Source organism: Panthera tigris, chromosome A2 (genome assembly GCF_018350195.1).
Source record: "Panthera tigris isolate Pti1 chromosome A2, P.tigris_Pti1_mat1.1, whole genome shotgun sequence".
In the NCBI taxonomy this organism is placed as follows: domain Eukaryota; kingdom Metazoa; phylum Chordata; class Mammalia; order Carnivora; family Felidae; genus Panthera; species Panthera tigris.
The window spans coordinates 22,541,744-22,552,195 of record NC_056661.1 but is presented as its reverse complement, the minus strand read 5'-3'; the positions used below and the strand labels follow the sequence as shown (position 1 = coordinate 22,552,195).

Here is a 10,452-nt window from a genome sequence, read left to right as displayed (position 1 = left end):
AATTTTTAAAAATCACTAAATGTGAAGAAATGTTTTATTGCACGATCAATACTAAAAAGCCTAAAAGTTGGGAATACAAAGATCCTATCTTTCAAAGCCACTGCTTCCTCAGTTGTAAAGTATCTTCTGCAAAGGGTGGATGTCAGGCTTCTTAAATTGTGCAGCCTCTCTCCCATCTCCCAAAAACTGAAAACGGGAAAATGAATATAAAGCAGAGAGAAACAGAAGCACAGCTCTCAAATGGCATCCACAACCCAAAAAGGTGAGGAAAACCTAATCTGAGGGACCAGCACAGGCCTATTGAGATTATATTTAACAAAGTAAGGAAATTAAAGAGGGAATGAACACAAACACCCCTACCACTTATTATTATAATCACTTCTTTAAGGATATTTTAAATTTTTTTGATGTTTATTTATTTTTGAGGGAGTGAGAGACAGAGCTTGAGTGGGGGAGGGGCAGAGAGAGAGGGAGAGACAGAATCAGAAGCAGGATCCAGGCCCTGAGCTGTCAGCACAGAGCCCGATGCGGGGCTCGAACTCACAGACCATGAGATCATGACCTGAACTGAAGTTGGACGTTTAACCAACTGAGCCACCCAGGCATCCCTCTTTAAGGATACTTTAAACGCAAAAAGAAGAGCAAGCTGAGGATAAATAAGCTTAGCCCCTGAATGGGATATGTTTGCATGCATGAATGCCCCCTGCATTCTTCTTAGTTCTTTTTGGTTAATTGAGAATGGAGGAAACAAATTTACACCCACTGGCGCTGGGCTATGCTGAGTTTGGAAATTACTTGTGACAGGCCAAGTGGCAGAGGAAAAAGTAAAGAACGCGTTATTCCACCTCCCACCCTCACTAGCTTTACTCATTTGGAAAAGAGGTAAGTCCCCCCCACACACACACACACCCAGGAAGGCATGGCAAAACCCAGCAAACGAATACAAGATCAATCTTGTCTTCTAAAATCAAAAAGGTCAAGTCTACACATACACAAGAGTATCTGAAGGGAGATGAAGCAGGGCGGAAACTTTGGCTCCCGCTTCAATCCAGCGGGATTGAATCCCTGTAGCTACTAGGGGTTGACATCAGCTAAGAGAGAGGACAGGGAGGGTACAGCATGCGTGGGAGGGGGCCGAAGGGGAAAGAATGAGGTCCCAGTCACATTTCAGCTGATGGACGCTTGGCAGATGTCACATCTGTGGATCCCTCTTCCAGGGCACCGTGCTTCATGTAGGACTACCTGCTCTCATTGGGCTTGTTGGAAAGACTCCAGCCATAGAACAGAAGGTCTGCATCCTGCCCTCCAGCCCCTGTTGGTGTCAGCATCTGAGCACCAAATGGTAAAAACCATGGTGACCAATCTCACTCAGTCATCAATATGAGTATTTAGGTATTACAAGACATAAAAACACTAGTGTTGCCATTTTGGTCTGCTACTGTCAACTCTAGACACTGGCATGGGGACACAGATCAGAGCTGCTTCTTCCTAACTATGGTGGGGTGGCCTTTGCATGCCCTGGGACGTTACATGGCTACCTAACTGTGAGCTGTTTAGAACAGAAGCGCCAACCACACCTCCTTAAAGCTCTAACACAGGCACCTTGTGAGGTTCCACATAAGACCTACAGTAGAGGGGTACCTGGGTGGCACAGTTGGTTAAGCATCCGACTCCTGATCTCAGCCCAGGTCATGATCTCACGGTTCATGGGTTCAAGCCCCGGATCGGGCTCTGCACTCATAGTGCAGAGCTTGCTTGGGATTCTGTCTCTCCCTCTCTCTGCCCCTCCCCTGCTTGTGCTTGCTCGCGCTCTCTCTCTCTCTCTCTCTCTCTCTCTCAAAATAAAGAAATAAACTTAAAAAAAAAAAAAAAAAAGACCTACAGCAGAAAGCACTGGCTCATCAATGACAAGGACCACAGCAGAAAAAAACCCATTCACTTCTCCAATTCACCTTTAGTGACAGCCCACTAGGCACAAACCAGATCCTGCCCTTTGGCTACAGACTGTGCCCCTTAGAGACCAGAGAGGATGCGCCACCCAATTGTCTCTCGATGTTGTGACTTAAAGAAGTTTAGAGCTCTTCTGTGTGTTTACTAATCAAAACAAAGGTATAGAAAATATTAACAGAGTGGCACTTGGAAATACTTGCAAAAGACAAAATGTTAATGTTGGATGCTTGAGGCATGGTAAATGATGGGTCTAACGAATTGATTAAATCAGCCAGAGTCTTCTGGAATATGAGAATTTCCCCACAAGAATTGTTAAATTCTAGTTTCCTTCCTGCCAGAGGCACCTCATGTTTTTATGAGGCATTACAAGATGCTCCAAGGCACCATTCCAATAAGCTTGAACTCCAGGGTCCAAGGGATCTCAGTAAACACCTTTATCTCAGCATTTCCATTTAAAATCCCAAGGCTCAGAGCATTCCCAGCAAGGAAGGGTTGACCCAGTGGGCAGACCAGCCACTCATCTGATTCTTAGGGCCCCACTTCTTCTGGCATTTTGCTACTGAATGGACTCTGTCAACAGCAGGTGTCACAGAGGGACCCAAAGTCAGAGGCATCAAAGGCTTAAGGTTCCCCCCACCCCTCTCCCTCTCAGACACCAAGATAAATAAATATCCCCACACGTGATTTCATTTTTACTTCTATCCTAATGTCTTCTGCCATTAATATACAGTCCTCATTTCTATCTTTCCCCATCATTAGAGGAAAACCTGACAACTGTATGCCATTTGACTCTGTAGCTAGTGGTGTAAATCAAGACTGGTGATTCTGTATCCAATCCCTGCACTTGGCCACATGATAGAAGCAGCCACCCCCTAGAATTAGCATCATATCTCCAGGAATTCCTTAATTCAGCCTACATGTCCTGAGCAGTGCAAGGAGGACAGGAACTATCCTTGCGGCAAGGGCCACAGAGGGGAGAGGAACGCTGTTATCTTCCACAAGCAGACTCTGATGGAGACATCCATTAATGGAACAATAAACTGTGACCCAGGAAAAAGACCAAGGGAGCAATTGTTCCTGTATTATTGATGTTCCCCCGGGGCTTGGGCTGGGGGTGGGGCTTTAATGGCCCAAATCCACGTAAATAGCCACACTAACATTATAGAAATACACTAATTAATACAGTCAGAGAGGGCCTGAAGAAAAGAGGTTTTATCATTTCTATTGAAACAATCCCATTAACAACCTTTCAAAAGGGTGAAAAATAAGGTTTTTAGGAAGCAAATGGCTTGAGCATTTTCCTAAAGGAAGGAAATGTGACCCGGTTTCAGAGACCAAGGGCCACACGTAGATGCATGTGTTAGTCCTCGGCCCTCTTCCCGGCCAAGAAAGCAGGTCATCTGGAAGCTCCACAAGGAACGACTGACAAGTGGATAGTCTCACCTTAGATCAACAGCATCCCCAGTACATGCACAGGTTACAGGCTGTTTGTGAGGAAGCATGGAGACAGGAGTGGTGAAGCTGCAAGAAGGGGTAAGGACGCACCCTGGAGGGCTTCCCGATACCAGCACCTGCTCTAATGGCATCACACATCATCTCATTAATCCAAGTAGAACCTTCCCTGAGGAGGGCACTGTCATCATCCTCACTTCACAGATGAGGACACTGAGCCTGGGGCCAGATACTGACCCCTCCCACTGCCCACACCTACCTGAGCACAGAACAGACTTGGAGCTGTAAACTGGCCTGTCTGGGCACTATTTGTAAGGGGGTTTTCCCACTCCCTGAGCCTTAAAAGTGTAAGACTCCTCCATGGGGCACCTGGGTGGCTCAATCAGTTAAGCGTCCGACTCTTGGTTTTGGCTCAAGTCATGATCTCACAGTTTGTCAGTTTGAGCCCCACACAGGGCTCTGTGCTGACAGTGTGGGCCTGCTTGGGAGTCTCTCTCTCCTCTCTCTCTGTCCCTCCCCCACTCACTCTGTCTCTCCCCAAAATAATAAATAAACAAGCTTTAAAAAATTTCTTTAATGAAAGACTCCTCAAAGAGTCTGAGGGACACCTTGGCAAGACAGAGGTGAGTGACCCCAAGACTTCTGTAGTGTTCACTGCGGTCCTCGTAGCTAAATAAGTTCATCTGGCTTCAATGTGCCTTTGCTTCATTGTGCACCTCACCTCCATTTTTTAACAAATACAATGCCTAAAAACCTACAATGTAAAAAAAAAAAAAAAATAGAAAAAAGTGAAGTAATTTACATCTTACAAATACATTTTCATTAAACGATTTGTGAGTATCTTTTTTTAAATAACAGGTTCCCTTCCGTTAATTAGGCTTTAATTCATAGATGACTTATCTGCTGCAGTAGAGAAGTTAATGGCAGGGAAAGTTAAAACTAAAGAATTGAGTCACTGTCAACTAAGACAGCAATTAAGAACACCTAGACAATAGGAGGAAAGTATTCCATTTGTGAAAAACAAAGGGGTCTGAGTTTTACATAGAAATTGAAGGAATATGTGTAGCATAGAGCAGGTTATGGGGTTCAGGGGTACGGTTCTGAAGTGCTGGTCATCTGCTCTCCTGGGAGGATGCAGAACAGAGAGGAACTGGCCGTCCAGAGGGCACAAGGGCATTCAGAAAACCTCTCCTTCTAAAAACGGCATCCTGTTTTGCACATTAGGTGGGCAGAAGCTTGCTAGCACACAATCCTGGCAAGACTGTAGGGAAACATGGTACCATTCGTGGTTGCTGGGGCACAAACTGACACCACCTCTCTCATAAATTCGCAAGACTTTATCAACATCACCAATGCATAGAGCCTTCTTCCCTACACAACCACTTCTAACCTGAAATAAAGGTGCCACATGTGAAATTATGCTTGTACAAGGTATTCACAGTAGCATGTGTGGGTGACAGCAGAAGGCAGGTCTCTCAAAGACACCTGGTTAAAACCATAATGACCCACTCATGCAATGTCCTACTGTGCAGCTGTAAAAAGAACCGAGGAAGTATTTGTGCTCTAATATAGGAAGACCTTCAAAATGCATTCTTAAATGGAAAAAAAAACAGAGCTGAGAGCAATATATATAATGTGCCATAATTTATGTAAAGGAGAGAGAAACAAGAATAGATACTTGCAGTGGCTTGTATATGCATAAACATAGATCTAGAAGAATAAATTAATATTAGTTATTACCTGTTTGGCTAGGGAGTAAGAACAGGGCACATGGAAAACAGGTGAGAAATAAACTTTTTCTGTGTTCTTTTATACTTTGTTGATGCTTTAATCAAACGTATTGCCTATTTTAAACCCTGAATGAGGGGTGCCTGGGTGGCTCAGTTGGTTACACGTCTGGCTTCAGCTCTGGTCATGATCTCACAGCCCAGGGGTTCGAGCCCCACATCAGGCTCTGTGCTGGTGTGGAGCTTGCTTGGGATTCTCGCTCTCTCTCTGCCTCTCCCCTGCTCATGCTCACTCTATCTCTCTTGAGATAAATAAACTTTTTAAAAAAATATATTGAGTGATACTCAATAATCCCTTCCCATCATTATATATCCATTTCTATTAACATATCCCTTCTTTAAATCATCAGTCCCCTTCTCAGGATACAGCCTATCAGTCATTTACACACTATCAAGAACTACTGGAATTCACTACCTCTGTCTTATGCCTGACTTATAGCCTCAGCAAAGGTTAGAAGATATGAGGGTAAACTTGGAAGGGAAAGCTTCAGGGAGCAGGCCAACTTGGGAGAAGGGTACATAAGGAAACAATGGACAACAGAAGGCCTTGACAACAGAAACCTGGTGGGTTTACTATATCCTCCCCCAGAGGCTTTCATGAATTGGCTGTGAATCCCACATGGTATCATTCCAGGACATGATGAGGTACATTTCACCATCTTTTCATGTCCATTATCTCATCTACTCTCCCAAAACCCAACTCATATCTGAATGATGAGGAAACAGGGTCTACAGAAGTCCTGTCCTTATCAAGTTGACAAACCCATATAAAAAACACACATCTTTTTTCTTAAGCAAATTTAAGCTATCTTACATCATGAGCTACATATTTTTGCATGGTAGATAAACAGATTTTTAAACTATATTTGTGAGTTTTCCTATAAAGAAATACACTAGGTCCTTTTATTACCTAGGAAACAACAGGTGTTTAGTTAACCTTACAGACTATTTTTTTAAAAGTTACCTCATTGTTAAGAAAAAAAAACTAGAAGTTATTTCTCAACATCCTAATCTTACATGATGGAAAAGTCAGGGGCTGAGAAGCTGGGTCACAAGTGTCACCTCCAGCCTTCCCTGTATAAGGGACCCCTAATCTTCCTTACCTCTCTACTTTTTCCAGATCACTTATCACCTGTTAACAAACTTTATGTTTTTCTTATTTATCGTCCATCTTCCCCTCACTAGGGTATAAGTCCTACCAGGGCATGGATATTCTTTCCTATTCACTGATGGATCCTAAGGGCCTAGAATAGTACATGGTGTATAGTAGGTGCTCAATAAATACTTGCTAACTGTATCACAAAATCAATGATCAAAAGTCCCCACTGGGTAAAAGATACACACGTGCATCATTTACCTCGAAAGGGTCCCTGATTTTTCAAACAGACGTAGATATCTGATAACGTAATGGAGGCAAGAAGACCACGGAAAACTTACACAACAATATAATAAAAAGTTTAAGATCAGAAGTGCTTAGAGAAAGTGAACTCATACTTCAGGTTATCCTCTGGAGGGGTCTATTAAGGTACATTCCATTAATATAATCCATGGGACTGCCTGAGTCCAGGTTTTAAAAAGATCTTTGTTCTCAGAACAGACGATCCGATGAGAGATTCTACCATTACTAACTAAAGCTCCTGTCTTCCTTCCATCAGAGTTAAAAGCCTTTCACATTACGCTTTCTTTAAATAAAGTTGTAAAGGAGCATACATTGGAACAGAACGCTGGAAATGTAATTTAATGGGTGAACTCCCTTCAGCCTCACTCGGTACAGAATGGATACAGGAATAATTACTTCTGACCTCTATTTTCATTAGTTAAAACTTCTGTGCAAAGTTCTCTCACATCCCCTGAGATGCAGCCCCAGTCTGAGCTTTAGTCTGCAGTAAGATCACCAGGTACAAACAAAGGGATGGGCGGGTGAGGCGTGATGGACAACTGACCTTATTAAAGGGCTTGTAAAGGGCCAAAATTATCTCCAGTCTTCTCTTGCTGCAGCCTCAGGGGTTGCCAATTATTTCAATGCATATCTCGAAATTCTCGAAAAAGTGTGTGAGCCCTCAGTCCAAGATGGTAAGCCCAATATACATGGAAACTTCCCTCCCCACTTCATTCTCTACACCAAATATACTGGGATATTTGGGGGGGGGGGCTTATAGTAATTACCACCCACACAGTGATGCTCTTAAACAAGGAAGGGAAATCTGTATAGACCATAACTGGATATGCCTCTCCAAAATGAAAGAAGGGAGGAGCCCACTGGAGGAGCCCCAAATGCTACTCGCTACCAAAAGCAGAGATGCTGGTGGAGTGACAGGGGAGGAACACCAGCAAGCCCACTCTAGGACCAGGACCAGATACTCCCTCCCTGGTGAAAGTGGGCATGGGGGGAGGGGGAGGGGCCACCCAAGTTCCCGGTCGGCACTGCAGGCTAACAGGGCCAGGTGGGGGCCATTCAGGGACCAACAAAGCTGACCCTTCCTTCCTAAGCCATTTAAGTAGGCTTGTTGGGGAGCGAGAGTTCCCCGGAGGACCCTTGAGGCAGACCAACATCTTGAAAGGCAGTTGGTCAACAAGACCAACCAACTAAAGAAGTTCCAGAACACAGTCAGCACTCAGACTTTTTCAGAAAAAAAGTAGAGGAAATGCATCACCAAATCAAGTCAATAACACTGAGCTACCCCAACTTCAAAAGGGGCTGTGAATCACTGGGCTGGAGGGACAGGGGGCATGAGAAGCAGGATTCATACTAAGGCAGTCACTCAGCCAGCTGGACAATAGATCACTTTTCTGGATACTAGATAAGTGTCACGGAGATAGATGTAACCCAGGAAAGTTAATCCAAAGTAATCTTGTGGAAATGCTTTCTGTCAGGGGGCTCCATTTCACAGCTCTCATGACGAGGCTACAGAGGGGAGATCTGTCACTTTCCCTTCATGCCATCAGCACTTTCCCTCGCTCTCTAGTGACCACGCTCCATGGCCCACTCCCCATACGGTGCAACGTGCAGAGCCTCGTCCCTGACATTCCTGAGGTAACTCAGACAAATGCAAGTTTCTCCTCTCTGCTGGCCTGGAAGACTGCCACCAGGAATCTTATACCAACTTCCATTCATCCAGAAAGGCTGGCAGTGGGTTTGTGCGCGGGAGAGAAATGCATTGTTCCAAGCTTCAGACACAGTATGGAAACGAATGTAAGAATTCATCCAAAAGAAATTTTTAAACATGGCCTAAATTTGTTCACGGTGCTGTTTCTTTTTAAATAAATGATTAAAATGCAAGGAGAGGACTGATCAGGATACAGTATTGCCAGATGATGAGCAAGCCCTGCTCTCTCACTTGCTGGGTGTGTGACTTTGGCAAATGGCAATGCTTCTGAACTTCACTTTCCTGGTGAGGAAGAGAGATCTTAGAACACATCTCCCAGGATTAGTGAGATAGTGCATGTACATGGTTTAATACATCGTTAAAGTGTTATAGTGAGAGCTCAGCACATAACAGCTCTCAATGGCAGACAGCGCCTAGAGGCTTAAACCTGTTCTTCCTACGAAATCAAGAGAACTACATTTCCCAGCCTCTTCTGCGGTGAAGTCAGTGCCATGTGACCAGATTCTGGGCCACTGAATGGAAGCACAAGTGATATACATCATGTTCTGGCCTGGCCCCTAAAACATACTCTTCTACCCTGTGTCTAGCCCTGTTTGTCCACAGCTGGCCTATACAGTGAGTCCTGCTGAAGGTTCCAGTAGGAAGCAGTGGAGCCACCAGATGAGAGGAGCCTAGGTCCCCAAGTCACTCCTTGCAAACACTGACCATGAACACACTATTCACTGCTAAACCAAGGAATATGCCATTATCACATTTCCTCTCTCGTGGACCTTTGTTTCTCCTAGTGTTAATAGCTGTCTTATATTTTCATTTGCTGATTCTTTTGCTCCTATCACATCACATGATCTACCAGCCTCATCTCCTTTTTCTTTTGGAGACTCCACTCTGGTTCCCTCATTCTTTCTACTCCAGCCAAAATGGAGTCTCCAGCTCATCATGCTGAAGCTTCCTGGGCCCTACAGTGGATTGAATGTCCACTAGATTGCCATCTTCCAGTTGATAAAGAAGAAAAAGGATAAGCTTATGCTCCAGTCATTTCTGAGTATTATTACTCTACACTTGTTCTTGATAAGAATTTATTAGAGCACAGAAATCTAGATTGGAAGTTATATTTCTGGTAGATTATCTACTAGCTGCCACTGTTACTGTTGAGAAGTTTGGATGCCAATCAGATTCTGGATTCTTTCCCTGGAAACTTTAGAACTGTCTTTCTATCCCTGGTGTTTCAACCCTCACTCCAACATGCCTTTGTATAGCTCCCTAACTATTACTTTCCCCTATTATGCTAGGTGAGATTTTTCCCATCTTGAGACTCCTGTCTTCAGTTCTGGAAAACTCTTTTATATCTGTGATAATTTCTTCCTTTTTTTTTTTTTTTTTTTTTTTTTTGTGCAAGAGAGAGTGTGAGCCAGGGAGGGGCAGAGGTGGTGGTGGGGGGGGGGGGTGCTCTGTGCTGACAGTAGCAAGCCCGATGTGGGGTTTGAACGGCCCATGAACCATGAGATCATGACCTGAGCCTAAGTCAGATGCTCAACCAACAGCCACCCAGGCAGCCCCCTCCCCTCTCTTCACTGTGGGGCTATGGTTAGTCAGATGTTATATCACCTAGATCAGTCTCTTGACTTTCTATTCTTTTCTTACCTGTTTCTATATCTTTGCCATTTTTGTCTACTTAAAGGCAATGTTCCTAATTTTATCTTTCAAACCATCTATTGAATTTTTTATTTTGGCTATCACTTTTCATTTCCAAGTATTTTTTCCTTTTTCTTCATATTATTTTATAGCTTCCCACTCTTTGTTATCCTAAATATATTCTTCTATCCTTGATAAATTTTTTAAATGTTTTCTTGTCTTCCATCTCTGCATTTCTCCAGTATTTCTTTTTTTCTGGTTGTGTGTCCTCTCTCTTTCATGTCAGTGGTTTTCTTTAACTCTGGTTATCCTTGGATGTCTATCCATAAAGAACTGGGCCCCCAAAGTTGGCTAGAAGCTCTGTGTGTGTGTCAGCTGCTGGGTTTCTTTAGGGTCAGTCTTTTCACCAGAAAACAATTCTCCCACCTTCTACCTGGTGAGCTCATTCTCTGCACTTAACATATACTCTCTCCTAGGCCTGGCTTAATGGTATAATTTCCTATCCAAACAGAGACTCCTCAGAG

At 43.8% G+C, this 10,452-nt stretch overlaps 1 protein-coding gene across 1 annotated transcript in view; it reads right to left on the bottom strand.

Moving 5' to 3' along the window:
* The window catches only part of CACNA2D3 (calcium voltage-gated channel auxiliary subunit alpha2delta 3), an 858,555-nt gene that overhangs the window by 768,564 nt on the left and 79,539 nt on the right, over window positions 1–10,452 (bottom strand). The gene's annotated exons all lie outside the window — the stretch shown is intronic.